This window comes from Mirounga angustirostris, unplaced genomic scaffold (genome assembly GCF_029215605.1).
Source record: "Mirounga angustirostris isolate CCGP_5_RB_7025 unplaced genomic scaffold, mMirAng1.0.hap1 SCAF_14, whole genome shotgun sequence".
NCBI lineage: Eukaryota > Metazoa > Chordata > Mammalia > Carnivora > Phocidae > Mirounga > Mirounga angustirostris.
In genome coordinates this window covers 19,011,175-19,039,146 of record NW_026991722.1, presented here as the reverse complement: position 1 = coordinate 19,039,146, position 27,972 = coordinate 19,011,175, and the positions used below count along the sequence as shown (strand labels likewise).

The 27,972-nt window shown below is 37.7% G+C and overlaps 1 long non-coding RNA gene across 2 annotated transcripts in view; it reads left to right on the top strand.

Moving 5' to 3' along the window:
• Window positions 1–27,972, top strand: part of LOC123852571 (uncharacterized) — a 455,546-nt gene that overhangs the window by 234,451 nt on the left and 193,123 nt on the right. The window lies entirely within an intron of this gene.

Below are 27,972 nucleotides of genomic sequence, written 5' to 3'. Positions count from 1 at the left end.
ATTTTTTTTGTACAATGTACAGATCTTTGGTATATTTATTCAATCCTCCAGGGGAAAAATTCTAACATTGCATTTCAGCATCAAAATACATGCATGTTTTTAAGATTTTTTATCCAAGTGCTCAGTTACTCCAGAAACAGTTTTACTTTTCTCTTTTCCAATAAGGCTAAGTATTTACATTCTATTTAAAATTCCCTCTATATGAAAAAGTGAAAAGGCAATTAGGACCCTGTGCAGTGTTACTTGTTTTAGCCTTCACGTCTTAGAGCATATCCTGATATTTCCTCACTTCCCTCTCAAAGCTCCTTCTTTAGAGACTGAGCACCTCTGCTTCTCCTTTGCTGCTGATAGGCATCAACACGACCTGTGCTCCCAGACTCTACTCCATACTCCATACAGAATTGCTCTTTCCTCTTATTCCTCCATCAAAGCTGTCATGCTCATCGTGAAGGTTTATCTCATCTAATATTTAGTGGGGGGCATTCTTTTAATTTAGATAATTCACACTAAATGAATGTCATTTTAAGTGGCTTCATGTGTTAGCTCTCCCACCAGGCTTTACCTAAAGGATCATTTTGGTGAAAGACTTCTCTCAGTTCCAGATACCAAGTTCTAGCTACACAACAAGGCCTTACTTATAAGTACTTTGGAATTTATATTCATGCCTTTGATTGTCTTCCAAACTACCAATAAAAAAAATCCTAGCAGTTCCTTTCTGAGTGGCTAATTATTGTGTTTTATAGGCTAAAACAGGCCTAATCAATAAATAATGCATTAATCACTTGAAACAATTTTCATGATGTGGAGGTTATAATCAAGATGCTCATTGTTAATTAATATTGATCTCCCATTGCATATGCGAAAGTTATTTCTTTTCTGACGAAACAAAGAAAATGCAATCTAGCACTCATGAATTTTATAATTCAAATGAAAGAACGCAGATAATAAATGCAGAAAATGGTATAGGAAATAAGTATATTCACATTTAATATACATGAAACATCTCAACTGTCATATTTCAGTGACTGAACTGCATATTGGCTGTTTCTTGTGTGAAAAGGCACCAAGTAAAAATGAGTAAAAAGTAAAAATGAATTAAAGATTTTTTTGCATTTGTTTTCATCAGTCTCTAGGTAAATACAATTAAATAAGAATATTGAGAGGATTGTGGTCTTATTTATATTCTGAACATAAATATAATCCTTAATAGAATGTGAGCATTTGTCAGACTAACTGATATGACTTGGCAGAAACATTTAAACAGCTCTGTTCTCCCCCCACCACCACCACTTTATTGAGATATAGTTGACATATAACATTATGTAAGTTTAAGGTGTGCAAGTTATGATTTGATACATGTATATATTGCAAAATAAGATTAGTTAACACCTCTGTTACCTCACATAATTTACTCTGGGTGTGTATGTGTGCACCTGTGGTGAGAACATTTAAGGTCTATTCTCCTAGCAACTTATATATATATATATTTCTTTATATATACATACACACACTTACTCATCTTGTAACTGGAAGTTTGTACCCTTTGATCAACACCTCCCATTTCCCTCACCCCACATTCCATGGCAACCACCAATCTACTTTTTGTTTCTAGGAGTTCAGCTTTTTAAGATTCCACATATAAGTGAGATCATACAATAGGTTTCTTCTTCTGTCTGACTTATTAGCAAAATGCCCTCAAGTTTCATCCATGTTGTCCCAAGTGGCAGGATTTGCTTCTTTTTTATGGCTGAATAATACTCCGCTTTATATTCATGTACACACACACACACACACACACACACTGCATTCTCTTTATCCATTCATCCATTGAAGGATGCTTAGGTTGTTTCTTTGGTTCTGTGTCTTTGCTATTGTGAATAATGTGACCGTGAACTTCAGGGTACAGATATCTCTTTGAGAAAATGATTTCCAATCCTTCATATGTAGACCCAGAAGTGGGATTGCTGGACCATGTGGCAGTTCTGTTGGAACCTCTATACTGTTTTCCATAGTGGCTGCACCACTTTGCATTCCCACCAACATGGCACAAGGGACCCCTTTTCTCCACATCCTCACCAGCATTTGTTATCTCTTGTCATTTTGATAATAGCCATTCTAACAGGTATGAAGTAGTATCTCACTGTGGTTTTTATTCGTATTTCCCTGGTGATTGATTAGTGATGTTGAGCACCTTTTCATGTACCTGTTGATCATCTGTATATCTTCTTTGGAAAAATGTCTATGCAGGTCCTTTGCACATTTTCTTAATTGATTAGTTGTCTTTTGGGATTTTTTGTTGTTGTTGTTTGTTTTTGCTATTGAGTTGTATCTGTTACTGATGTATTTGGGATATTAATCCTTTATCAGATGTGTGGTTCTCCTATTTCCTACATTGTCTTATATTTTGTTGATTGTTTCTTTTGCTCTACAGAAGCTCTTTCGTTTTAGTCCTACTTGTCGATTTTTGCTTTTGTTGCTTGTGCTTTTGGTGTCATATCCAGTAATCACTGCCAAGACCCATGTCGAGAAGCTTTTTTTTTTTTTTTGAGAATTTTTTTTATTTTTTATTGAATTATAGTTGACATACAATATTGTATTAGTTTGAGGTGCATGACATAGTGATTTAACAATGATATACACTATGAAATGCTTACCACATTAACTGTAGTTTCCATCTGTCACCATCATAAAAAGTATTACAGTATTACTGACTATATTCCCTATGTTGTACTTTTGAGAAGCTTTTTCTTTATGTTTTCTTCTAAGTGTTTTATGGTTTCAGGTTTCACATATATGTCTTTGGTCCATTTTGAGTTAATTTTTGTGAGTAATATAAGGATCCAAATTCATTCTTTTGTATATGAACACCCAGTTTCACCAACACCATTTATTGAAGAGACTATCTTTTCCCATTGAATATTCTTGATTTCCTTGTCAAATATTAGTTGCCTGTATATGCATGGGTTTATTTCTGGGCTCTTGATTCTGTTCCATTGGTCTGTAGCATATCATTTTGATTACCATTGCTTCGTAACATAGTTTGAAATCAGGAAGTGTGATATCTCCAGCTTTGTTCTTCTTTCTCAAGATTGCTTTGGCTATTTGGAGTCTTTTGTGGTTTCATATGATATATATATATATATATTTATTTCTGTGATAAATGCCATTGCAATTTTGACAGGGATTAAATTGGATCTCTAGAGTAGTGTGGACATTTTAACAATATTAATTCTCCTGATCCATAAACAGGATATCTTTCCACCTATTTGTGTCTTTCTTCCATTTCTTTCAACAATGTATTTAAACAGTTATGTTCTTAATTATCAAGGAATCCTTCAGGGGACTTAACCTGTTTGTAATAGTTGTACACCTTTTACAGGAAATTTATTACTAAAAATTATTACTAATTTACAGTTTTTAGTTATGTGAGTTCTTGTCTAGCTGGGTGAGAGATAATTGGAGTTTGGGATATTAAAATATAATTCTTTTGACTCATTATGGTAATGAGTCAACATGTGGCTTTCATATATGTGATAAAAGATTTTATATTATGTAGCATATTAGTATCACCAATACTATATTTTACGGAAAAAGCAAGTTAGAGATTGTGGTGGCAGCCATCCAATACGAATACAAATTTTGGTAACTAGCTGGAAGTGGGATGCTGACTTATTAAGTACCTAAAAATGTGGAAGTGACTTTGAATTGGGTGATGGGCAGAGTCTGGATGAATTTTGAGAAGGATGATAGAAAAAGCCTACCATTGCTTTGAATGGACTTTTAGTAGAAATATGGATGTTAATGACTCTGCTATTGAGGACTCAGAAGAAAGTGAGAAGTATGGTAGAGAAAACATCTATCACCTTAGAGAACACCTAATTGTCATGAACAGACAGCTGGTAGAATCATGGACATTAAAGGCACTGCTGGTGAGGGCTCAGAAGGAACTGAGGAACATGTTATTGGAGATTGGAGGAAAAGAAATTTTTATTATACAGTAGTAGAAAGCTTAGGAAAATGTGGCCTTCAGTTATGTGGAAAGCAGAACTTGTAAATGATTAACTTAGATATTTAGCCGAGAAGATTTCCAAGCAAAGTGTGGAAGGTGCGGTCTGGTTTCTCTTGTTGCTGAGAAGAAGATGTGGCCCCAAAAGAGAGAAACAGAGGGAAGACTGATAAACGAGAAGGAACCATGACCTGAGGACTTGAGAAATGTTCGGCCTGTCCAGATTGCAAAAGATGCGAACAGCAATAGATGCACTGCCAGGAAACTGTGCATTGGAGAAGAAAGTGAGGTGTGAATGGAAAACCTTTGGCTAAAATCTCAGAAAGAGGGCGCCTGGGTGGCTCAGTTGGTTAAGCCACTGCCTTCAGCTCAGGCCATAATCCTGGAGTCCCGGGATCGAGTCCCGCATCGGGCTCCCTGCTCGGCAGGGAGTCTGCTTCTCCCTCTGACCCTCCTCCCTCTCATGCTCTCTGTCTCTCATTCTCTCTCTCTCAAATAAATAAATAAAATCTTAAAAAAAAAAAAAATCTCAGAAAGATTAAAAGGTCAGAGTACTCATTCACACAAAAGGCTCTTTGAAAAGATTAAGTGGGTGACTCCTACACCCCCTCAGCCAGCTCAACAGAAGCCAAAATAGAGATGGGATTATCCAGGATAGACCCGTGGAGAAGCTTCTGTGTATGAGTGACATACACAGGAGACCACAAAGTTCTTGATAATTTTTGTATCATCAGAAACACTGTCAGTGTGTACTGAGAGGGGCAGAGAGAATATAAAATGAAAGAAGGCAGGGTTGTTGGAGTGGGGGGTGGGGTGGGAGGGATGGGGTGACTGGGTGATGGACACTGGGGAGGGTGTGTGCTCTGGTAAGCGCTGTGAATTGTGCAAGACTGTTGAATCTCAGATCTGTACCTCTGAAACAAATAATGCAGTATATGTTAAGAAAAAAAAAAAGAAGAAGAAGAAGAAGGTAGCGGGAGGGGAAGAATGAAGCGGGGGAAATCGGAGTGGTAGACGAACCATGAGAGACGATGGACTCTGAAAAACAAACAGGGTTCTAGAGGGGAGGGGGGTGGGAGGATGGGTTAGCCTGGTGGTGGGTATTAAAGAGGGCACGTTCTGCATGGAGCACTGGGTGTTATGCACAAACAATGAATCATGGAACACTACATCTAAAACTAATGATGTAATGTATGGGGATTAACATAAGAATAAAAAAAAATTCTATAGGCGGGAAACGGGTTGATAAAACTATTTGGCTACGGGTATGCGCTACCTTTCATGAAAACTCAAGCCTTCCACCCGGTCTCCCTACCTCAGTCAGATTAATTTTGATCACTTGGGATATGACACTCGTCAGCTTAAAATTGAAAATGGATACCCTCAACCTAAAGAATAATGCCTCAGCCTGGCACCCAAGGTTCTGTACAATCTAGCTGCAACTTGCATAAACAGCTTCTGGTTCAGAAAAAAGTAGTTTTCGAAATTCTTCCATGAATATTGCTTATCACAACTTCCAGACATATTCTCATGCCATTTACCACACTGGGAATAAACTTCCCAATCCTCTGTTTTTCCTCTCTAACTCCACACCCAATAAATCCTTTCTTGAGATAGTAATAGCTCTTTCTGAAATTTTAACATTCTTGTCACTCTAAGGAGATTAACTCCCTGAGGCTGTGTATAATATCTTAACTTATTTTTAAATAGTACTTGATTGAGGTGTAGTTTATATACAGTAAAATGTTTAATGCATCTCAGTAATTTTTCACTTATAACCATCTCCCAGATCAAGATAAAGAACATTTCAATCAGCCCCAAAATTTCCTTGTGCTTTCAAAGGCAACCATTATTTTGATTTCTATCCCATATGGTTGGTCTGTTCTTAAATTTCATGGGAATAAAATCATACAATAATGATTAAGAATAAAATGTATTCTTTTGTGTCTGCCTTCTTTTGCTTAATATCACATTTTTTAGATTCATATATGTTGATGAGTGTATTAGTAGCTCTTTTATTACCTTTATTAATAGCTTCCTACTCAGTAACAAAGGAGAAAGAACTACTGATACATCCAATAACATGGAATGAGGGACTGACACAATCAATAACATAGATGTCCACGGATATCCCCTCTTCTTTTGATGGACATCTGTGATGTTTCTAGTTTGGGGCTATTATGACTAAAGAACATTCTTTTTCAAGCCTTTTCTGGACATAGGCATTTATCCATCTTGAGTACATTCCTAAGATGGAATGTGCATGTATGTTTAACTTTAGAAACTGCCAAGCAGTTTTTCAAAGTGGTTGTACATTTTACAATCTCATTGAGAACATATGAGAATTCCCATTGATCCATATGCATACCAGCACTTGGTCAGTCTTTACAGCTTAGCATTTGAGTATGTGTGTAGTAATATCTCTTTGTGGCTTTGATTTTCAATTCCTTGATTACTAGTGATTTGGTCTGTCTTTTCATGTGTATATTTATGGGCTATTCAGATGTTTTCTTCGGTGAAGTGACTGTTCAAGTTTTTGTTCATTAAAAAAATTTGGTCATTTATATTTTAAGTATCTTTTTAGTAACAGTTTATGACAGTTCTTTATATATTATACTCTGGATAGGAGTTCTTTGTGAAATATACCCATATATTTTTTTTTCCTCTAGTCTGTGGCTTGCTTTAACTAGTGTTTTCTGATTTTTTTAACAGCTTACAACTAAAGAGAACTGTCACAGTATTTAACCTGGTAAATAACTCAAAACTATGCATTTTTTTCATTACCTAATAAGATCCATAGGAAGGAAGATCAACAACAGTAATTATTCTGGTAGAGGTTGCTCCTGTAGGTTTTATTCTCCCTAAAGGCTGCTTATGAAACTGTATTCTACATTTTCTATCAGTCATTTATTTTCTAGATTATCTTAATTCTAGCAAATGATCATCATGAAAGTCTTTTGCCTCTTTGTTTTTGGTTGATTGGTTGTTGGAATCATTCGTGCATCACTCAGGCCTAATGAGGACAAGGTTATCTCCACGGGCTCTGGGCCATTTCAGAAATCATGTTTTCAGAATTTTTTCTCTTTCCTTTAAAAGAAGTTTTGAAAAATGGATGCTCAAAAATTGAGCAGCTCTCCCTTCTAGCATCTGAGAGTTTGGACACCTGGTCCGGTGAGGGCAGGAGCAACATGAGTAGCACTAGCCTTGGGTCCATTGGGAAGCCCTTAACTCCATGAATATCAAGTGGTTAAAAGATACACTAGTGACTTCGGAAACATAGCAATAATTTGCCTGGATGTTTGTTTTGTAGTAAACAGAAGAAATAGCATGATCTCATTTCACATAACTAACCCTGGGGATGTTTGTACCTGTGACTGAGTGGAGAGCAGCTAGAGCTGGGAATGTGACCCCATCAGGAAGAAATGCAGTTATGGCAGACTGTTGATGCTGCTACTGGGAACATCCGGTTTTCCTCCCTGGTTATATTGTTTTGGAGTCAGAGGACAATGACAACTACAGAAACAAGAGTCCTAAAAGGAGGAAGAGGAAGAGGAGGAGACTGTGGGAGAGAATGCAAGTGGCAAATGCTAATGATAGCAAACACTTATAAAGATGTTGAATGAATTAAGAGTTCGAATCTGTTCAAGTTACCAGTTGACATTTTTGGTAAGTTAGAAATCCATTCTCCATTAAACTTTCAACCACCAGGTTATTGGACATAAGTTGGCCCTAAGTTAAGTGGCTTGATAAATTTTACTTTAACTTAACAAATATTTTAGTGCCAGGGGACCATCACTGAGTTTCCTGGAGATAGTGTGGTTCAACAGACAGACAGGTTTCTTGCCCTTGGAACTTGGTCTGTTGGGGAAGACAAGTAGTGTGAACCAGAATGAGTATTGGAAGGGGCATTCAAAAGCACTGTGGGAGCTTGGGTACTTGGGTACCAATCTTAGAATGGGGGTACAGGGAAGACCTGCCTAAGGCAGAGTCACTAAAAGGAATGTGATTATAAATAGCACTTAGCCTGGTGAAGGTGGTGTGGAGGCATGGAGGCTAGAAGAGCAGGATGAAGAAAGAATTGGTAAAGAGCAAATGGGGGACACTGAGAGAAAGTCGATTTTCAGTGTATTCTTATTAAGATTTGACTCAATGGTGTGTTTTACCATTCACGAAAAACTATTACATAAACAACCTACATGAATATGACAAAGACCTTTCACTCAAAGTTCACAGTCCCTTTATATTGTTAAATTGATGCCTCCTCACAGAAACTTCCTATTGGGTATTAAAGGGTCAGCCACCTTGGGCCTCACTCAGCACACACCTCTCACCTCATCTCCCATGCAGGTACTCTTGCTTACTTATTACTCTCGTGTAATAGTCAGGATTCCATTAGATTTTCCAGGATAAAGAAACCATAAGACAAATCCCTTAAATTATCTTGGAAGTTTGTAAAGAGGAAAAATTGAAGAAGATGTCTGCATTAATTCTAACTTTTTTCAGTGCCCTAGAGCTTCTTCCTCCCTTCATAGTTAAAAGAGAAATATAAAGCCACAGAAATCATATAGAGTGATGATTGCCATAGATGACTTATTGTATTGTTGCCCCTTAATATATGCTGTATTTTATTTTAGATGGCATTATCATAATTAATTTCTTTATATTTTTTCTAGTCAGTAAAACCAACTTTATCTTGAACATATCTGCAGTATTGGTTCCTGAGATGTATCTCCATGTGTCTCCCTGTATTTATAGCAAATCCATATAATATGCAACAACCCGTCCCCCTAGAGTGCCCTGGGCTCACCTTCATTTCTCTGCGGTGACAAATGACTTTCATCCTCCAAAGCACCTCATACCTTTTTTTTTTTTTTAAATAGAAGACTTGAAACCAGAGAACTTGTAAGGCTGAACAGAGAATGAGAAGACTCTGTGAAGGAGGAGGGAGTAAAGGACAATGTTCAAGTGGTTATTTATTTTTTGAAAGACTGTTGCACAGATTCTTTGGATGCTCAAAAAGAGTTTATAAGTCTTTCTTTCTAAAACATAACAGATATGTTAAAAAGAGGTTGGATATAAGAACCCAGGAATATATTGCTGTGTATGGACATAGAGAAAACTTAGAATAAAGGAGAGGGTGTAATGTATTTTACTTTTCTCCTGCAATTTCTCTATTATTATGAATCTGTTTACTTTTTGAACATTTATTAGACATTGCTTTGCTATAACTAGCGGTAAAAACAATATGCTGATATTAGATCCATTTAAAAAAACCTAAGAGGAACAGAGGTGTTAGATAGGTTCCCCCAAGTATTAGAATGCACATTGCTTTATGAATTACCACATCTAATAAAAACTGACTTCTTGGTAATTCTTGGCCTGGGACTAGCCTTCTCCATTTCAGCTGCCCGTGTAATGTGCGCAGGTGAGGGTAACGTATTTTCAGAGCATTTTAGGTCTGGTAACTACAGTTCCTTGAGGTTACTGCACTTAAAAAGTATGTAAAAGTGAAAAAGAAGAGAGAAAAGGCGGGGCTTCTGGTGAAGAGAGGGGACTGTGGGGAAGACCGTGGAAGAGGTCAGAGAAGGTTCTGTGGGCCTGGAGGGAGGTGTCCTGGGCCAGGAAACAGGAAGAGGGACCTGCAAGCATGATAGGAATGTTTGAAAAAGAGGAAGGAATCGGCTTCTCTGTGGCATAGTGCAGAAGTGGGGACTTCGGTCAGACCTTGTTGCTGTTGTCTTGAAAGCATTTTTTATTCTAGCTGTGAAGGCAACACGCACTGTCATAGAAACCCAGGGAGGTAAATTTGCTAAGAGTAGATCTCCAGTTTCTCACCACACACAGACGGACACTAACCAGATATGTTAATTATCTTGTGGTAATTATTTCACAATGTATACATATATCAAAACATCCTCTTGTACACCTTAAATAAATATAATTTTTATTCGTCAGTCATTCCTCAATAAAGCTGGAAGAAAAAAGAAAACACAGAGAGCTATAGACTAATACAAAAGTGTTCTTAGGAATATTCCTTTGCTCCAAAGAAACCAGTTATATAATTAATAGCACCACATATGAGCACTGTTCCTTTTTGCTCTGCCCTTTGAATGGGGATCAAATAAAGGTGCATCACGGTGCTATCTTTTCCCCACACTCTGTCTAGTCCCAATCCTATTGAAGAAAATGAGGCAGCCTTTTACATTCATTACAGCAAATGGCCATTCCAGATAAGAGGGCTTCCTGAGAAGCTTCCGATCTCCGATCTCCGATTGGGGGCCTTTCAAGTCTTTATTCTATTGCTTCATTGTAGCCTTCCTCGAGGCATTCACCAAAGTTTAAAACAAAGCACAACAAACATAGCTGTTGTCTTCCAGATGAAATCTTCCCCTGATTCTGAGTATGTTCTCTTTCCATCCCGGAGCAAACCAAGAGGATATTAAGAAGCCTATAAGGTCTTGTAAGAAGCTAGTTTTCCCTTTTGAAAAATGTTAAATTTTCATAAATGGTGCTGCATTAGGGTCTGGTTTTGAATGGTCAGACTGGAAAATATTAATCTATTTCATCTTCTAACATCTTCAGTGTCCTGAAGTTTTGACTTTTGAGGGAGACGTGGAAAAAAATAGTCCATTAAAGAATCTTTTATTACGAGAACTTTATTATATAAATGATCAGCAATATATAAATATTATCAATTATATATGTATATATATGATTATATATGTACATGTGTATATAATACTGATTGTATGTATATATATCCAGTGATATATATATTATTGGGAGTATATATATTAACAATTGGGGATATTATTTTGTTAGAAAACGAACTAACTTTTGTCTTTTTTTTTTTTTTTAAAGCTCTAGCTAGCTTGAATCTAAATCTTTAAGTGGCTTACATTGGGCATCTACTGATAGACTTCATTTCTTTGGGACTTCTCAGTAAATACTCATTCTTTGTTGCTTGAGAAGTTTTATAACTTGGTTTTCCTGTAATTCCTGTAAAACCAGAAATAAAGCTCTGAAAGGTGGAGAATAAATTGCATCAATAGCCTAAATCTCTGGTGATATACTCCAAGGAATACTTTTTTCTTTTTATTGGAAAGCATGAGTTTTCTAAAAACAGTTTCTGTGTCTGCATATGTATCTACGCATGTGACATATGGCACTTGTGAATATATAGGGTTACCTTCTTACCGTGGGTTACCAGTGGCAACACGTGCACTGAGCTAAATCCTTCTTGGAGTTTAATATTCTGTCTGTAAGTCATGTGCTGGAAGATCAGAACATAATAAAATGGACTAGTCTGGCATAAATAATATGATATTTTCAGTGGTCATGTTATATGTATATGTAATGCAACTGGTGGAAAAAATAGCAAAAGGTCAAGAAAGCACCATATATATGTCAATTGAAAAAGGAAAAATAAATTAGTGGGCTTAGCGTCTCCCTGTGACCTACTTTCCATTGGACGTGCCTTTGGGGTCTCTCTCCATGACAATCCACTGAACAAGGTGTTTCCAGGTTTCTGTAGATCGAAACATGGCAGATGGTAAAGAATAAAGGCTCTGAGTGGACAAGAATGGGTCTCTTGTCTATAATGAAAATTTTTAATTTAGGGAAAGTACCCGACTAGGTTGATTTCAAGTTCCACTTATTAAGGAAAATTTAGCTATTTTTCATTCTCGTAAGTATTTGTGTGGAATATACGCATAGTATACCCTCTTGGCCTGGAAAATAGAACCCTTCTGAATGAAGTACAAGGCTAAGGACACTATCATAGAAAAATAGAAATTATTTCTCCTGGCAATTTGTATGCACATAGCTATCCATTATTCATGAGCTGCCTCTTTAGTTTTGAATGATCAGTGTCTTTGCTGTTCTTTATTCTGCCTTCTGTTTCCACCATGTTGGCATTTCACTGCTCATTAATAATTGTGGGAAGAAAAGAGGGAATACATTAATTGATGATTGCATCAATCAATACATGACTTTCCACTGGTATAGAAGTCCTGGTGGCATTTTTTAAAAGGTAGATACTGATGGCTAAACTACCAGCGTGAGCTGGGGAGTGAGTTTGTGATTATTCTTCCCCATCAGCAGAGAGTATGATGGTCATCTGGCTTTCATGAGGCATAATAAATACCCCAAATGAACATTTACAGGAAATAGAAATCCTACATCTTTGAAGCTTTTGTTTTGAAAAGAGACACGAGCAATAATTTTAGTCGAGGAAAGACAGGATTGAGAGTTTTCAAATATGTGTTTTATGTCGAGCTCCAGTATCAGGTAGCAGAGATGGATAATCACAGGGTAGCGGCGGCATGGATTTAGATGAGATACCGCCTCACCAAAATATTCGTCATCAACTGTTCTACGGTCATCCAAGAAGTCTCAGACACAGAAGCCTATCATGTGGACAAACAGAACTGTCAGTAGGTTCAGATTCCCTGTCTCAACTTTGCCCAATTTAAATGGATGATTTGCGATAAACTGGCTAACCTGATTTAGGAACATTTGCACATACTCTTTGAGGGCCATGTGCTTTTGCCCTTGCAAAAGAGCAAGAGTCTGTACAAAGCCTACTACCTGTCATACCATGTGCTAGAAACATAACGATGTAGAAAGTATCTGGAAGAGCATATTATCAAGTTAGAGTAAAATACATCTAATACTAAGAAAGCAAAGTTACAAGCAAGCCATGTGCCAAGGAAAAGGTCCAGACATTACATGTTGGTGGAATTCAAAGAGAAGGGCGAAGTCCCTGAGACCTGGAGTGTTCAGGGAAGGGCTTTAAAGAAGAGAGAGAATTTGAGTTAGGTCTGAAAGGAATGGGAAAAAGGAGGGAGCATTCCAGGGAAGGAGAATAGCAGGCCCAGTGGTCCAGATGTGGGAAGGGATGTGGCATTTTGGGGCAAAAAGGACCCCTAGGCTGAGTAGAGTAGAGAACTAACAGGAGTGATAGGGAGAGGTATGAGGGCAGAAGGTCTTGAACTAAGGCTAAGGTGTTGGGCTTTGCCCAATAGACAGTATCTTTAAAAGCAATTACAACTAATTCTGATTTTGTAGGCTTTTTTTTTTCTTTCAAAATCAGCGAAAAGCTACCCTTTTCGTCAAAGAATGTGGTAGTGGTTCCTGAGAAAGGAGTCAGTGGACTGGTTGTGACTGTTCCCTGGATTAGAACTTAAATCAGATCTGCAGAGCATCACCTCTCGGTCTATCAGGCCCGAGGACGTAGTGCCAGGAGTCACACTCTGGTCTGCTGCTTCCTGAGCTCAAGCCTAACCACTGCTTTGTACCGAAGTTTGAGTGGAAAGCACTATCCAGCAGGGATTACATTATAGGACAAATGACGTTTCATCTTTTTCATTATTATTAATAACCATAGTGATTGTCTTGCTACCTTCCTTGTGGGCTTTATAGTCTTCAGCACGTTTTCAAGTACATTCTATCTCTTGATGGCTCTGTTAAGTAAGCAAGAATTTTAAATTATAAAAGTTATTTCTGGGCTCCCAATTATCTGTGCAATTAATCCTGGTTACATATGCAGTACTCTCATTTGTATTGTCGTAAAAATTATAGTGAACAGTTTGTCCTTCTTTTTTTCCAAAATAGTTTAAAATTCAGGACAGGTTGTTGAAATTCTCTCCAAAAGAGTGCGCTTATTTTAGCATTGCATTTTTCTTCTCAGATTAAGAACCTCCGTTACGCATCAAAATAAAAGCTTGGGTGCCACGAAGAATCATTTAGAACAAGGCACTACATCTTTAACACTCCTTAATTACAACTGGATAAGGTGACTCACTTGGAAATCCTTGGAGAGTAGGCAGGTGATCTGCTACATGTGTTTATTTATCTAAAACAAGTTAGCAATTTACAACCGTATCAACTCCGGTTTGCCTGTCATGGGGCATTTTCCAGGACTCTTTGATTTGGTCTACATCAGATTTTCTTTTCACATCAACTTATCCTCCAAGTGGTATACTTTTGTTGTTGTTCCTGAGCCCAAACTTGCCCATACCCCTTGAGTAAATTAATGATAATGCTGTAAAGTACATGTTTAAAATTCCAGTCTGCTATGGACCAACTTCATTGGTATGAAACTCAGACCCTCTCTTATTAAACACTGTTAAATATTCTCTTCATTTTCAAGACAAATATGAACAGAAACACAACCAAACATGTACTGTATTAAAATCATTGATTCACAATATTTAAATTTTCAGCTAGCCTCCAATTAGCAGGCTTTCCAATATTTGAACAGAAGACCATTTTAATGTAATTACAAACACATTTTAGGCATCTAAATTTTTTGCATAATTAGTTCCCTATTAAACTATTTATGTAGCCCTTTTTCCATCAGAAACAGAGAAAGCAGAACAATTTTATTCCTTACTGTTACAATAATTAACTATGCAAGTAGAACAGCATATTAATAGAGTATAATTTGTTTACATTTAAAAGAAAATTGTGTTAGATTAGCATAGCAAAAGACTATTTCCATATCCAGGCAGTAATATGCAGGCCTAATAGCAATTTACAGTGTAGTTAAAGAATATTATTAATAAAGTAATACAGTGTAATTCTGTTTGCCCCACCATATTTCACAATGTCCTTAATTACAGCTAATTCCATCGAGACTAATTTGGTTGTTATTAAGCAGTAGACATAGGAATCTTAAATACAACCTTCGCTAATAATGAATTTAGAAGTTACCATAGAACTTGTTTTTGCAAAACCTAGGTAGAAGATCAGTATTTGGATTTTCTCCCTGGGGTGAAACCTATAAACATACACATATGTAATTGATACCTAAAAACAAGATTTTCTGGATCCAGGGTTCTGTTAACTGCTCAATGATAGGTTTATTATAAATAAATATAGTTCAGGTGAGATAGGATAGTGCATGACAATTAGGTAACAACTTTGGTGATTCTTTCAGTGAGAATTTTTACTTTATTAATGGCTTGATTTTTTTCTTTCAACTGAAGCAGTGATTGGTTTATGGGTATGTTAGTGTTTTTCCCTCAAGGGAAATTAATAACAGTACTTCCTACTTATTAAATACCTGCATTTCACCAGATACTGTGTGTGCTATATGTAGATTACCATCAGTCCTCAAATTAACCCTATAAGGTAGGTAATAGTTAATCTATTTCCCAGATGAGGAAAAACTGAGTCTCAGAGAGTTTACTAGGGATTCACTAGAAGCCACACAATTAGGAAAGAGTTAATGAAGATTCTGAGTGAGACATAGTGTGCCTTTGAAGCTCAGACTTTACAGATCTCATATTGTTTCTTTTTTGGTATATACACCTATGATCTGTTCAAAAGTGAGCTGGAAAAAAATTTACTAGGCTTTGTGGCCCTTTTGGTAAACTTCAGTTTATTTTCCTAGTTTTGAATTAAGTATAGATATGGAAGTAAATAATAAGTCTTTCTGTAACAATTGTGTAAAAATCAGTACAGATGAAAGTGTGATAATGTTCAGATTTTTCCTTTAATACATTTGTTTACTAATACATTTTTTTTTTAAAAGAAAATGTGGGATGATGAATGTGGGTAAAATTGCTGTGGTTAGAATTCCAAGTGGTATGCATTCTGGTCCTGCTTTTGCCTCTTTTTGGCTGACTCCAGATTCAGAATTAGTCTTTGAAAAGTAGAACCCTGTCACTAATGATATTTGAAAATTCTTTGGTGTTTAAAAGTCACAGAACAATAAAGACTTAATTTTCAGTTTACTAGTAGACATGCTTGAGATTTAGTTCTTTGCTCAGACCTTGAGCTCTATCACCCGGTATTTCAGTACATTCTGTAAACTCGAATGGGGCTACCTCATCATGCATCCTTTGAGGCAATATTAAAATTGGTTTGCATTTCTTTAGTGGACATAGCTAATTAAAGAGCAAGGGAACTATAGGCTAGGTGGTGAGAAGCTGTCCTGGGGTGGGGCCACTGGGACCTCAGTTCAGAAGACCAAGGCCCTGGCTCTGCCACTTACTAGCTGTGTGGAATTGGGCAAGTCACAGTCTTCTAGGCTGGCCGTCCAATAGAATGTTCGGCAATGGTGGAAATGTTCCATACCTGTGCTAAGCAATATGGTAGCCATTACCCACACGTGGCTGTTGAATGCTTGAAGTGTGGCTAGTGAGACCAAGAAACATAATTTTACATTTTATTTTATTTTAATGCATTTAAATTTCAATAGCTACATGTGGTTAATGCCTAACTTAGGAGAGAATGTAGTCTTGGAGCCTCAGTCACCGTGCTCGTAAAATGATGGTAAAAGCAAATATTTCTCATATTTCAGAATATATCTGTGGACTTAAATAAGGTGATATATATAGGTCATGTGATTCATAACCTCTAAGGCATCCCTCAAATATAAGGAATTAATAATAACCATGACAATAGCAAAACCACTAATGATGCCAGTAACTGTTATTGTTGGATATAACTCACCTAGTAGAAAATCTCAAGTTCCTGAGTGTGGACTTTATCACTACCCTCTACTCTTCTCTTTTCCATGGTTGTGTTGATCTGTGATTCCACACTTCCTGGGGCAGATGGCAATCATTGCCAGCTTAATTATATATACTATGGGGGACCGAAGTAGATAAAAAGCAGGGAGTCCAGAGAATTAGATTCTAATTGTAATTCTGCCATTGACTGACTGTATAATCCTGGCTTCCGCTAAAACTCCAGGAGCCAATTTTCTATAAGCTTTGACCAAGGAGTTCTCTTAAGGGTTTATAGACTCATAAAATGTTAGTGAGAAAAGGGACGTAAGAGATCATTTTGGCCAGTCCCTTTCTTTTCTAGATGAGGACACCGAAGTCTAGAGCTGGTAAGTGACTTGCCCAAGATGGCTTGACTAGTTGGTAGCAGAACCAAGCATAGGTTACAGGTCATTGTTCCCACTGTACTCCATACTCACTGTATGATAACTCAAGGGAGGGGGGAGTCACTGTTTAATGCCATTGAAGATAGATAGCAAATTGGTGATCACATATCCCCACAGGACTTAATCACAATTCTATAAAAGCTATATAAACCGTACTATAATTAGCTTGGCATCATGAGGTAGATTCATTCACAGAGCACACATTCCATTAACTAGCTGTGCAACTCAGCTTCCGCATTTGTAAAAAAAGTGGGGTTGGATGAGTAGATCTCTAAGGTCCCATCCTGCTCTGAAAGTCTGTAATTCTAAGACTCATGCACTGATTTTTTTTTAAATTGTAAATGAATTCTTATCTTATGATAGTGATTCCTACGAATATTTCAAGTACAATGATACATGTGTCTGTGAGTCTTATTATTCTGTCTGTAGATATGATTAGGTATACATATATGAATCTGCAGGATCCTTATGGATACTCCATAGTTCTGGAAGGGTCTGGAATCCCCAGGTTAGTATTGCTGGTCTAGGGAGGCCTTTTCTCTTGGGACCAAGATGGAATCAATCAATATTTTATGTTTTTGTATTATCTGGCACATTTTTGTCTTTTTTATCAAGTGAGTTGTTAGGGCTCCCTGTCATCATTTTATAATTTTAATTAAAATTTTTTAAATAAGTACTATATATACAATACAATATTCAGAGTTAAAGTAGGGTTTGCAATGGAGGGATCCTATCCCCAGGCACTGCTGTTAACAATAAGATCACCAACCATAGCATTTGTCCAGGACTGAGGGGTTTTTGGGGACATGGGACTTGCAATGCCCAAACTGGGAAGGTCCTGAGCAAACCAGATCAAGTTCCTCATCCTACTAGGTTTCTTGATATACCCAGTTTCTGATACCCTGGCACCAACCTTTGCAGTTGCCACTGATATGGAATTCCAGTGGGCATGAGGTATTTAGCATTTTTCTCCAGATGACATCCTGAAATAAATAAAAGTCACCACTTAAAAGATGAACATCCAAACGTCTTTGGATATTTCTTATTCTCTAAGTTTTAGAGAAAAAAAGGGTGGGGCTGAAAAACCAGACCAGCTTATTCAAGGAAAACAGACTGAAAGTGCAAACCTCCATTGTGCAACTAGTGACCTCTAAAACATTGGGAAGATTTTATTCGCAAGCAGAATAAATTATTACTTGTTGATGAAACCAGCCTCCTAAAAAAAAAAGTCACTTGAGTCATTTAATATCCATTTGTGAAAAGACTTGAAAATAGACTAAAACTGACTTCTGCTTCCAGTCGTGGTAAGGAATGGAATGAAGTCAAGATCTGGAGTTGACAGAGCGAAAACCAAGATGATCTAATAGTTCCTTTACACTTTGAATTTTGATGGATTTATGTTTGGGAGTAATGGTAATGCTTTCCATTTCTGAAGGGTGAGCTGTTCATTCCAGAATATGAATTATGTACATTCATTAAGATTTTCCCCTAAGATGAGTTTTTCCATCTACTTTTTTTTGAATGCATATTTTATGAATGTATAAGCTGTTGTGGAGCATGATGCCTTTCAAACTCTACCTCTTTTTTTATTGAAATGACATAAAATTGTGTTTTTCCTTCTTGTTGCATTTTACATTTGCATCTTATTCAAATCAGTGTGTATTTATGGAGAAGCTATTATGTCTAAGGCACTACTCAGAGTCCTGGAGGGAATACCAAAAATGAGTGAGATGCCCTGCCCTCAAGGAGCTTAAGCTTAGGTACAATGGGATAAGCACCCAAAGAGCTATAAGAACAGGCAACATAAAATAATTGCCATAAAGGATGTTTAATAAAGAAGAGATATTACATCTAACTGATGAAAAGAAACCTCTTTATAAGATAGAAATAGTATTTGAAATGAGTCTGAATAATGAGTAATGAATTTGAGTGCAATTATAAAGCATTCAGCTTAGTTTTAGGGAACTGTGATAACTATAATGGGACTGGCATGTCTAGTGTAGAGGGAGGCTCCAGAGTAAATTCAAGCCATAGGGCACAGACCCATGAAAACTGTAACAGAGAGTTAGCAATCTAATTGCTTGGGCAACAGGGAGTAAGTGCAGATTTCAGAGCAGGGGTATGATACACTCAGATGTGCATTTTAAGAGGTCACTCTAGCATTGGTTTATAGCATGAACTGAAATGAATGAAAATAGAAAAGAGGAGACGGAGAGACAAGACGAGAAGTGACAAGAGACTCAAGAAAGGTAGTAAGAACAAAAAAGGAGGGAACACACTTAGGAACGTGGTTAAAAATCTTCATGACTTGGAAGCTGGAAGTAACGAGAAGTCAAAGGTGACTCTGGGCTTGAACCATGATAAGGGGGAATCAGCTGGTGCCAGAAAGCAGAGGTGGTTGGGGGGGGGGGAGGGAGGGAAAGGCAAAGAATAAATCCCCTTGGAAGTTATTTCCATTTGTATTGCTTAATATCGATATGTCCCCTTACATATTTTCTACCTAATGTTACTTCATCTTTAATTTTAAAAATTTTTTTTTTTTAATTTCCTAATAGCCCATTGAAGATAGAATTTTATTGTGACTCCTCTTAGTATTTTGCTGTACAGACACAGGACAATATAAAAAGCTAAGCAGAGAGTCAACATTTGCATTGTACTAGATTGTATACTAATTCATGGGCTTGTACTCATTCCATCTTTCTTTTACTCCACACAAAATATCCAGTTGCTTCTCAGAATGTCAGTTGTCAAGGGGGATAACAGTCACACATTTTCAGATGACAAAATTATCATTATACTCCATACTCTGTTCCACAGAAAGTACAGTTATCCAGTGGTGCTTTGGATGGGGTCAGTATCGGCTTTATTGATACTGGGTTATCTATTGAGCTGTGAATCCTGGCAAACAAAACACTATAGTTCAAATCAAAATGTGGAAAGACTCTTGGGAGCACAAATCATTTTATTTCCCTCCTCTTTTAGACTGATAAAATATTCCATCCGTTTGATAGCAAAAGTGTTGTCCCAAATAAATGTGGGGGCTCTCCCCTGACTGCAGCTATTAGGCTGAAATCTTATCAGTCGTAGGGGTGGCGGGAGACCTACCAGCTCTCATCCTGAGTTAATCAAATTAGGGGTTTGTCATTCTTTCCCTCCCTAGCAGGAAATTAAGTTTCACTGAACCATTTGGGTCACACCCTTAGTATCTGAGAACGATCTCCCTGTAAGATAAGTTTACAGTATTCAGTTGCTTTGGGGCATTGCCTTTTGATTACTTTTCTTTTTTTTTTTTTTTTTTGTAGAAGGCCCATGTTTAAGGCAGCTTTAATACTTTACCCAGCTGTTCCACTTTTAGGATCAGGATCAGTGTGATCACGTGGTAACCCTGGCAAAGTCTCCCCTAATGTCAGAGGAGAATCTGGAAAAAATTGTACGAATGTTTTCTCAAATGCAATAAGTTGTATTTTTTCAAGTGGGTATTGTTTTAACTGTAAAATGGCATCCAGCTCTGACAGCAGTTAAGTCGTAGTGGCAGCCTAATCTCAAATGAAAACAAGATTAATCTGCCTCCAGAACGATTGCTTTCTACAAACGTGTTTTTCTCATTCCCTTTTTCTCGCCTTTTCCCCCCGATTCCTTTCCAGCAGCTGCCCAGGTCTCGCACCATGCTTGCCTGATTTCCCTTTTCTGCTTTTGAATATCTGGGGCTCACGGCTTCCGGGAGCACGTTCCCAAAACAAGTTAGACGCTCCTGGTATGTTCTCAGACATTCAAAACATGATGAAGAGCGTTCCACAGTTTCCATGTGGCACAGACTTGGAACGTCTCCTTCGAAAGTTCTGCTATCTCTACTTAGAGAAATGGTTTTAAAAGAAATCACACATGGATTGAAGAACTAGCAAATCCCTTGACCAGCTTTGTCCAAGTTTATATTCTTTATCTCACACCTGAACTCCACATGGTTTTCATGGCCATTTGATATAAAAAATTTAGAAAATTGCTCCCCCATCCCCGCCAAAAAAAAAAAAAAAAACCCAAAACAAAACCTACCAGAAGAGAGTATCAGTACTCTTTTCTACCATTTATCCATTTATTTTCTCTTTTGTTGACCCTATAAGAAAGAAGCTATGAGAGTGCGCGTACTTTTCATTTTAGAATTAAAATTCAAAATATGATGGGATCATCTGTGTTGTATTAATGCATGCGCCTGAAGCTTTTCAGGTTATGGGTCACCCAGATTTGACAACTGGAATCAATCCGAAGAATATCCATACAGAACACTTCTCTGTTTATTTCTTATATTCCTGACTTGCTAAAAAAGAGGCAGTCGATATAGTGGAGGACCCGTAGAAGCATGAGAAATTCTTAAGCTCATGGAAACCTACCACCCTGAGGATTGCTGGCAAGTCTGTACTGCCATTTTTATTTATTTATTTTTTTACACTTTGCACTTTTCAGTGGAGTCCAGAGTTGCCTAGTCAAATGTAATCTTTGTGCTTTCAAATCAATTCAAACAGTTTGTTACTGTTTGTCACAATTTTCATTTGGGCCCTTAGAATCTTGCTTTCTTTTTGTAAAAGCCACATTTTACATTCATAAACCATTGCGTGTTGCTCATTTAACCCTGTTCCCACGCTCCACTCCAAATGCATTACGGAGTGACCCCGCATGTCAGCACTCTAGCATTGTACAGTAAATAGAGTGTTTTGCTTCATAAATCAAGCATAGAACTTATAGCCAACTTCAGCATAAAAAAGTCACTGAAATAATATGGCCCAGCTGCAGGAGATAGACATTGTATTCATAAAGCTAGCCTTAAATTACTGACATTTAAATCCAGATTTGACAAAGCTAAGACTATTTTGGAGGATTCTGAGTAATCCTCATGAAATTCCAAATTTCTCTTTTGTTGTTTTGAAGGAGATTCATTTTTAAAAGGAAAGAGGGTTAGATTTTGTCCCCTCCACATTATCTTTGATGGTATCAGGAAGGCACACATGGGTGGCCAGTTCACCTAATTATGCAGGTCACTTTTGCAAATCATCTATTTTTGCGTTGGAAACCTGTTTTCTGGGGCAGAGCTCTCTTATTTTATAGCATCAATAAGCAGTAAACTGCAAAGGTGATTTGGAAAATTCAGGTTTGGATTTCTCCCCCATATAAATCAGACTGAACACAAACATCTCATTGAGGGTGTCCAAAGATAGAAACTAATTTTATTTCAAGCAGCAATTTGTATTTCTCTGTTGGGAGGGAAAAAAAAAAAAAAAAAGACAGTCTAAAAGCCCCACAATTGGCCAGACTTCCAGCTTTCCACGGTTCTCTGTTCATTTATAGGTAGCAATCTCTTTATAGGTAGCAATTTTAGCATTCAAAATTTAAAAATATGCCAGAAGAATGTATATTTACAGTGTTGTCTCTGAAAGCATGCTTTGAAAATCACCTATGATTGGAACACCTTGTCAATGGAGACTTGTCAGCATACCAGATCGTTTAGGCCAAAATCTCTCTAGCCAACACACTTGGCTGAAATGAATTAAAATTATTTTATTTTCCCATTAGATTTTACTATCCCCACCTCAAAAAAAAAAACTGAACTTTATTTAAAAGCACAAAACTAAACATTTATAACAAATGTAATTATAATAGGATGAGAATTAATGAGAGATGGGAAAAGGTAATGTCTGTATTTTATCTTTTGTGCAAATAGATTAAAAGCCATTACCACTATGTTAAAAACATTTATCTGGTAACTGTAAAATGAGTTAGACTAGATTTTTCAAAGTTTTAATGTCCTTCCTACAGGTGATTTCTTTGTTCACCTAAGATAGAAGAGTCTAACTGAATTATGTTTGGCATAAATTGCCTTCTGGAATTCAACTTCTTCTTTTAGGAAGTAGCAGTATCTTCAAATTAACCTCAGTTAACACGAATGGACTAAAAAAATTGTTCAAAAATTTATGTAGTTCAAAAATTGTCAGATTTGTTGAAATGAATAATGTGTTTGGATTTTTGGAAGACCTTTACAAATTTTGAACCTCCTGCAGTTCCATTTGGTGTAAAGAATTATACTATAAACAAGGGGCTCCATCTGTACTTTTGAAATAACTATTCAGTTTTCCATTTCAGTGCTCAGACAAATTGACACGACAAACTGAAAAGCAGAAGTTAGTGTTCAAAGAAGTTCAAGAGTAAACATTTAGTCAATTCGTCTGTCGGATGGAGAGAGATTCAGTGCACCAGAGTCCAGGATTCTGAACACAGCTTCTAGGCTGGTGGTGAAGGCAGTCTGCACTCTCTTCCCCATTGCCTCAGGTCACATGCAGAATATGCATCTACTCATAGGGTCCTCACTATTTCTGGGTGTTTTGTATACATTTTGCTACATTTATGAATGAGGAAGAGGTTTATAGGAAAATTTCACTTACTCACTTTAGTGTTTTTTCCGGTCCTTTTCACTGATGACTTAGGCAAGTATTTGGTCTTTCTGTTTGGCCAAGGGTATAAGAAATCACATCTCTAGGAAGAGAAATAAAATGATAATGGCTGTTGGAAACTTGATAGGGCTCAGCAAGACAAGTTATAGAATGCCGTTTTAGTCAAATTACTTTTCAATTCTGCTCGGCGGGAAATGACAGATCACCAATATACAAGGTTTTGTGAGAGGTGCCCTGTGATCTGCTCTTGGGAACTGTCATATTTAAGCTAAAATTTAAGGTAAACATAATTGGGGGAGGGGCAGCAATAAATCCATCCCCACCGAGAACATTTGGCACATGTCATTCTCCAGATGTCAAATTCTTTCTGTCTGGGCTCTGTTGTTCAAGGATCCAAGGATTCATGGCCTGGTCCCAGTCATTCTCGTTATGCCTGGAGCAGTGCATGCCCCAGTCAGTATTGTCTGCGTGAGACTTTACACATCCCCACATGAGCCCACTCTCCAACTGCTCGCCTTTCTTTTCCTTTGCCGTTCTTTACATGTGATTGCTCATTCTTGGCCCTACTGTAAAGTTCCCACTGTTGGTGCAGCCTGAGCCTGCTGTGCTACGCTGTGAGGCCGTGCTCTCCTTGACCTCCTACCACACACGAGGTCTTTGTCATTCATCTGGAACACGTTATGCGCAGGCCAGCATTGTGGGCTATCTTGTAATCTGTATATTTTTCTCCCCAATGAGATTATGCATTCTCTGAGAAATTATGATGCCTCTTTGTACTTTCTGGCCTTAATACCTCATAGGCTTTCAATGGCAGTGGGCTGATTTAGTGATGAAGCATTGTATGGATGTCTGTGAAATTAGGGTGAGTTGACATGGTGTATTCCCATGGCAGTTAATCTGTGCAGACTTGGGTTGGATCAAAGGCCTCATCAGGCTTAGATAAGATAAGACCCTTTTAGCTACCGAAGGATGCAGCATTAATTTTTCAGATGAAAAGACAACTAAATGTAAACCTCTCTGAAATATGGAATGCAATGGAAAGCAAATCGAGTTCTGATAAAGGTTATTTATTACAGAAATACCATTCCATTTCTCAAGTCCTCCCTTTCATGGGGAACATTATAGTGTGACTACAGCATATGCTTTTCAGGCCATCCAGAAGGTCATCATTTTGAAAATCCCTTGAACGGTTGGATTATCATCACTCAATGTCCTAAAACAGAGAGCAGGGAAACTCAGGATGAGGCTAAGGGAAGGAAATGAGCATTCGTTGAATCCAACTTTTTTGGCGTTTAATTCTCTATGGCAGCCTTACAAGGTGGATAGAATTATGTTCATTGTTTGCATGAGAAACCAGATATTTAGAGGTGTTGAATTAATTGTCCAGGATCACAGAGACAACGCACGCCTCTCTGTTTTATGTCCCTTGCCCTCTTTCACCACTGTCTCAATAAGGAAGGCTCAGCTCTTACGATAATGATTCAACATCTTAATAAAACTCTTCCTTTAGTTTTGGTCGGGACATTGCCAGCACTTTTCTCATGTGTGGTGCTTCTACGGATTTGGGAGGTTGGAGTGATTCTCTTCAAGAAAATCTGGTTTGGGGGCACCTGGGTGGCTTGGTTGTTAAGCGGCTGCCTTCAGCTCAGGTCACGATCCCGGGGTTCTGGGATCGAGCCCCGCGTCGGCCTCCCTGCTTGGCAGGAAGCCTGCTTCTCTCTCTCCCGCTCCCCCTGCTTGTGTTTCCTCTCTTGCTGTCTCTGTTAAAATAAATAAATAAAATCTTAAAAAAAAAAAAAAAGAAAAATCTGGTTTGATTCATCTAGTAGGATGAACTCCTAAGGCAAGAGACCTTAATGTCTTTTCCAGTGACGTTTTGCTTCCTGATCAGAATGTGCCGCTCCTCTCTTCTGAAGAAGTTGAAAGGTTTCCTGGTGCTGTTTGAGGGACCCTAAAGGCATGTAATACCAAGACAGGCATCCTTGAGAGGGTCAGGGTGATCACTAATAAAGAGCTTGCATGTAGAGCTTCAGTAGACAAAATTGGGCCAGATGTACAATTTTGTGTGTGTGTGTATGTTTATGTTAGACCCACCAGTGGCTATCCATCAGTCCTCTTATGGATAGCTGTGTTCCTTCAGATTGGCTGGTGGTCACCCTCATGGATTTTGGTTGTTTTGATAATGTTTTGCTTTCATAGGTCTCCAGCTGGTCGACTCTTCTCCACTTCCCTCTCTTTTCTCCCTTTTTATGATGGTTACAAAGCAAATTCTAAGTTACTTTTCATTTTTCATTTGTCAACTCTCCTGCTGACCAGTCAACTCTGCCAGACTTGCTGTGTTAGTCTCGAAAGCTGGCTACCGCAACTCCTCCTCTCCCTCTGTGTGCGTGCCATTCCTCTCCGTTCAAGGGAAAGCCTAGTTCCCTTCCTTTTAAGTCTGGGCTGGCCTCGTGACTGGCTTTAACCAATAGAATGTGGAAGAAGTGATACAGTGCTAGTTCTAAGTCTAGCCTTTAAAGGTCTGGAAGCTTCCACCTTCTCCCTAGGAAGCCAGTCCCAGGTAAAAAGTTCAACTACGCTGAGACTACCATGTTGTAAGAAAGCCCAGGCTAGCCACAGGGAGATACTCTGGGGGAAGAGAGAAAGACACTTAGCCAGCCCCCTGCTGTTTCAGCCATGATAGCTGAGGCACAAGATGAGTGAGTGAAGGAGCCAATTTGGGTCCCCGTGTCCTAGCAAACACCATGTGGAGCAGAACAACCACACAGCTTAGCTTGGCCAAGATTACAAAATTATGAGAAACAATTTATTAGTGCTGTTTTAATCCACTAAGTTTTGGGGTGTTGTGCAGCAATCAGTGATTGAAATATTGGAATCCTTGCTTAAAGTTTATATCCAAAATCCACTGCGATATTCTAGAGCTATGTGATGCAATAGAGTATTAGCCAAATGTGGTTGTTTAAAGAGAATTAAAATTAAACAAAGGTGAAATTGCAGTGTCTCAGTTTTACTAGCCACATCTGAGGTGCTCACAGCCACTGCTTTGGACAGCACATATAGGACATCTTCAACATCACAGAAAGTTCTATGAGATCTTAGTTATCTTCACGTTTTTCTGGAGTCTTATGTTACCTCTTTGTCAGGAGATGTCAATCCCAGCAAATTGCCTTAGTGGAGCACAAGGTTTTTGTAAAGCGAAAGAAGATCTCTGTGATTTACTATTTTCTTGGCAGTATCCAGAAGCTGGCCCGGGTACACATAATTGGGCTCTGTGGGGCCCTATCTAATGTCAGGTCAAGATGGTCTACCCTTGTTCTCTAGACAATGGGGTGCCTTTGAAGGTTTTTTGAGATGAGAGAAATGACCAAAAAGGTTATTTGGAAAGATGAATATCATGCAAAATGAATTCAGCTGGGTTTTACACTGAAAGAGCCTCTCTCAATCTCATTAGCTATTTGTTTCTCCAGAAATAACTTATTTTCAACTGTTTTCTGTTTTCTTCATTTATAATTTTAACTTACCTTCCTGGGGTTAGGGCAGGAGTAGAATCAAACCCATTTTCTGCTAATGGAATAATTTGGCCTTGATTATGGTAATTCATTGTACCTTGACCTAAGAGAACTGGCATAAAACACAACAAAAATTGTAATGTAGTTGAAAAGAAGTAAACTTCTAAAATATGACTGATAATGGTACATTATTTACATTCTTCCTAACTATGCCAGAAGAAATACACATCTAAAAACCCCTTAGCTCTGTGCTTTAGTCATTGTTTTTAACATGAGATAAAATTCCCTATCTGGGTTGAAATTAAATCACAAACAGCGTGTTACGATATATACCAAAGTACATTGTAAAATAATTATATTGAATATATATAATTGTAACTACAGGAAATTGTATTTGATTAATTCTCCTTTTGTAAAATGATGACATAAATATGGGTAGCAAAAAAAATCAGATTATCTCAATTAAAAAGAGAATTCTAGTAGTGTAAATAGTAGACTTAGTTCAGTGTATTTACTTACTATTTAAAGATTTATTTATTGGGGGGGGCAGGGGCAAAGGGAGAGAATCCTCAAGCAGACTCCCTATGAGCGCAGAGCCCAACGAAGGGCTTGATCTCAAGACCAATGAGATCACGACCTGAGCAGAAACAACAGTTGGACACTCAACCAGCTGAGCCACCCATGGGCCCCTCTATTTACTATTTAACAATAATAGTATGATAAGAGATCTGGAAAGCTTTAAGAATCTTCACTTAGGAGTTTGCAGATCCAGATCCTGGTTTTGGCTTGGCTATCATTGAGCTTTGTAGCCTTGGACAAGTTGATCACCTATTGGTTACATCTTTAGAGGGGGCCTGATTCTACCCTTCTTCATAAGTTTTTCTGGCTTGGGCCACTCAACAAAAGGTTCTTTTGACTGTAGTTGTTACTAAAAAATAAACCACAACTCTATTCTTGTTAGGTCCTGATTTCTTTCTCCTCAAATAGAACAAAAATATGAGAATTGAGTGTGAAGATCCACCTTATGCTAAAATGTGCCTCACTATGATTTCTTTGGGGTGGTTGAAAGAAAAGAAAAATAGGAAATCTCTGTCTTAAAACACGTTTTCCTGTCTT